This window comes from Schistocerca gregaria, chromosome 5 (genome assembly GCF_023897955.1).
Source record: "Schistocerca gregaria isolate iqSchGreg1 chromosome 5, iqSchGreg1.2, whole genome shotgun sequence".
Lineage (NCBI taxonomy): Eukaryota > Metazoa > Arthropoda > Insecta > Orthoptera > Acrididae > Schistocerca > Schistocerca gregaria.
In genome coordinates, this window is record NC_064924.1 from 22,733,150 (window position 1) to 22,737,933 (window position 4,784).

Consider the following 4,784-nt stretch of genomic DNA (forward strand, 5'->3'; position numbering starts at 1 on the left):
TAGTAGTTTCCGATGCACATCTGGAGGCATTCAGTAATCTGTGGACTATCAGAGTGTTGATGAAACACAGAAATTGCATCGGGATTGAATACAACAGTCACCATGCGCACTTTCATTCATTGGAGTAATATCTCAAACAGTCTACGATTTCGTCGTTCCCTGGAAGACCAGTAGTAGTTTCCGATGCACATCTGGAGGCATTCTGTAAAATGTGGACTATCAGAGTGTTGATGAAACACGGAAATTGCATCCGGATTGAATACAACAGCCTCCATGCGCACTTTCCTCCACGGGAGTAATGTCTCAAACGATCTACGATTTGATCGTTATCTGGAAGACCAGTAGTAGTTTCCGATGCACATCTGGTGACATTCTGCAATGTGTAGACTATCAGGTTGTTGATGAAACACAGTAATTGCATCGGGATTGAATACAACAGTCACCATGCGCACTTTCCTCCATGCGAGTAATGTCTCTAACAGTCTACGCTTTGATCGTTCCCCAGAAGACCAGTAGTAGTTTCCTATGCACATCTGGAGGCTTTCTGTACACTGTGGACTATCAGAGTGTTGGTGAAACACAGAAATTGCATCGGGGTTGAATACAACAGTCTCCATGCACAGTTACCTCCATGGGAGTAATGTCTCAAACAGTCTACGCTTTGATCGTTGTTTTGAAGACCAGTAGTAGTTTACAATGAACATCTGGAGGCATTCTGTAATCTGTGGACTATCAGAGTGTTGATGAAACACAGAAATTGCATCGGGATTGAATACAACAGGCACCATGCGCACTTTCATACACGGTAGTAATGTCTCAAACTGTCTACGCTTTGATCGTTCCCTAGAAGACCAGTAGTAGTTGCCAATGAACATCTGGCGGCATTCTGTAATCTGTGAACTAACAGAGTGTTGATGAAACACAGATATTGCATCGGGATTTAATACAACAGTCACCATTCGCACATTCCTCCATGGGAGTAAAGTCTCAAACAGTCTACACTTTGATCGTTGCCTGGAAGACCAGTAGTAGATTCCGATGAACATCTGGAGGCATTCTGTAATCTGTGGACTCTCAGAGTGTTGATGGAACACAGAAATAGCATCGGGATTGAATACAACAGTCTCCATGCACAGTTTCTTAAATCGGAGTAATGTTTCAAACAGTCTACGCTTTTATCGTTCCCTGGAAGACCAGTAGTAGTTTCCGATGCACACCTGGAGGCATTCTGTAATCTGTGGAATATCAGAGTGTTGATGAAACACAGAAATTGCATCGGGATTGAATACAACAGTCACCATGCTCACTTTCCTCCATGGGAGTAATTCTCAAACAGTCTATTCTCTGATCGCACCCTGTAAGACCAGTAGTAGCTTCCGATGCACATCTGGTGGCCTTCTGTAATCTGTGGACTATCAGAGTGTTAAAGAAACACAGAAATTGCATCGGGAATGAATATAACAGTCACCATGCGCACTTTCCTCCACGGGAGGTATGTCTCGAACCGTCTACGCTTTGATCGTTCCCTGGAAGACCAGTAGTAGTTTCCAATGCACATCTGGAGGCTTTCTGTACACTGTGGACTATCAGAGTGTTGGTGAAACACAGAAATTGCATCGGGGTTGAATACAACGGCCTCCATGCACAGTTGCCTCCATGGGAGTAATGTCTCAAACAGTCTACGCTTTGATCGTTGTCTTGAAGACCAGTAGCAGTTTACGATGAACATCTGGAGGCATTCTGTAATCTGTGGACTATCAGAGTGTTGATGAAACACAGAAATTGCATCGGGATTGAATACAACAGTCACCATGCGCAGTTTCATACACGGTAGTAATGTCTCAAACTGTCTACGCTTTGATCGTTCCCTGGAAGACCAGTAGTAGTTGCCAATGAACATCTGGCGGCATTCTGTAATCTGTGGACTATCAGAGTGTTGATGAAACACAGAAATTGCATCGGGAATGAATACAACAGTCATCATTCGCACATTCCTCCATGGGAGTAAAGGCTCAGACAGTCTACACTTTGATCGTTGCCTGGAAGACCAGTAGTAGTTTCCGATGAACGTCTGGAGGCATTCTGTAATCTGTGGACTATTAGAGTGTTGATGAGACACAGAAATTGCATAGGGATTGAATACAAGGGTCACCATGCGCACATTCCCCCATAAAAGTAATGTCTCAAACAGTCAACGATTTGATCGTTCCCTGGAAGACCAGTAGTAGTTTCCGATGAACATCTGGAGGCATTCTGTAATCTGTGGCCTATCAGAGTGTTGATGAAACACAGATATTTCATCGGGATTGAATACAAAAGTCACCATGCGCACTTTCCTCCATGGGAGTAATTCTCAAACATTCTATGCTTCGATCGTTCACTGTAAGAATAGTAGTAGTTTCCGATGTACATCTGGAGGCATTCTGTAATCTGTGGACTATTGGAGTGTTGATGAAACACAGAAACTGCATCGGGATTGAATACAACAGTCACTATGCGCCCATTCCTCCATAAAAGTAATGTCTCAACAGTCTACGCTTTGATCGTTCCCTGGAAGACCAGTAGTAGTTTCCGATGCACATCTGGAGGCATTCTGTAATTTGTGGAATATCAGAGTGTTGATGAAACACAGAAATTGCATCGGTATTGAATACAACAGTCACCATGCGCACTTTCCTCCATGGGAGTAATTCTCAAACAGTCTATTCTCTGATAGTTCCCTGTAAGACCAGTAGTAGCTTCCGATGCACATTTGGTGGCCTTCTGTAATCTGTGGACTATCAGAGTGTTAAAGAAACACAGAAATTGCATGGGGAATTAATATAACAGTCACCATGCGCACTTTCCTCCACGGGAGGTATGTCTCGAACAGTCTACGCTTTGATCGTTCCCTGGAAGACCAGTAGTAGTTTCCGATGCACATCTGGAGGCATTCTGTAATCTGTGGACTATTAGAATGTTGATGAGACACAGAAATTGCATAGGGATTGAATACAACAGTCACCATGCGCACATTCCCCCATAAAAGTAATGTCTCAAACAGTCAACGATTTGATCGTTCCCTGGAAGACCAGTAGTAGTTTCCGATGAACATCTGGAGGCATTCTGTAATCTGTGGACTATCAGAGTGTTGATGAAACACAGAAATTGCATCGGGATGGTATACAACAGTCACCATGCGCACTTTACTCCATGGGAGTAATTCTCAAACAGTCTACGCTATCATCGTTCCCTGGAAGACCAGTAGTAGTTTCCGATGCACATCTGGAGGCATTCTGTAAAATGTGGACTATCAGAGTGTTGATGAAACACGGAAATTGCATCCGGATTGAATACAAGAGCCACCATGCGCACTTTCCTCCACGGGAGTAATGTCTCAAACGATCTACGATTTGATCGTTCCCTGGAAGACCAGTAGTAGTTTCCGATGCACATCTGGTGGCATTCTGTAATGTGTAGACTATCAGGTTGTTGATGAAACACAGTAATTGCATCGGGATTGAATACAACCGTCACCATGCGCTCTTTCCTCCATGGGAGTAATGTCTCTAACAGTCTACGCTTTGATCGTTCCCCAGAAGACCAGTAGTAGTTTCCTATGCACATCTGGAGGCTTTCTGTACACTGTGGACTACCAGAGTGTTGGTGAAACACAGAAATTGCATCGGGGTTGAATACAACAGTCTCCATGCGCAGTTACCTCCATGGGAGTAATGTCTCAAACAGTCTACGTTTGATCGTTCCATGGAAGACCAGTAGTAGTTTCCGATGAACATCTGGAGGCATTCTGTAATCTGTGGACTATCAGAGTGTTGATGAAACACAGAAATTGCATCGGGATTCAATACAACAGTCACCATGCGCACTTTCCTCCACGGTAGTAATGTCTCAAACTGTCTACGCTTTGATCGTTCCCTGGAAGACCAGTAGTAGTTTCCGATGAACATCTGGAGGCATTCTGTAATCTGTGGACTATCAGAGTGTTGATGAAACACAAAAATTGCATCGGGATTGAATACAACAGTCTCCATGCGCCGTTTCCTCCATGGGAGTATTGTCTCAAACAGTCTACGCTTTGATCGTTCCCTGGAAGACCAGTAGTAGTTTCCGATGCACATCTGGGGGCTTTCCGTAATCTGTGGACTATCAGAGTGTTGATGAAACACAGAAATTGCCTCGGGATTGAATACATCAGACAACATGCCCACTTTCCTCCATGGGAGTAATTCTCAAACAGTCTATGCTTTGATCGTTCACTGGAAGACCAGTAGTAGTTTCCGATGAACATCTGGAGGCATTCTGTAATCTGTGGACTATCAGAGTGTTGATGAGACACAGAAATTGCATCGGGATTGAATACAACAGTCACCATGCGCACTTTCCTCAATTGGAGTAATGTCTCAAACAGTCTACGCTTTGATCGTTCCCTGGAAGACCAGTAGTAGTTTCCGATGCACATCTGGAGGCGTTCTGTAATCTGTGGACTATCAGAGTGTTGATGAAACACAGAAATTGCATCGGGATTGAATACAACAGTCACCATGCGCACTTTCCTACACGTGTGTAATGTCTCAAACAGTCTACGCTTTGATCCTTCACTGGAAGACCAGTAGTTGTTTCCGATGCACATCTGGAGGTATTCTGTAATCTGTGGACTATCATGCTGTTGATGAAACACAGAAATTGCATCGGGATTGAATACAACAGTCACCACCCGCACTCTCCTCCATGGGAGTAATGTCTGAAACAGTCTACGATTTGATCGTTCCCTGGAAGACCAGTAG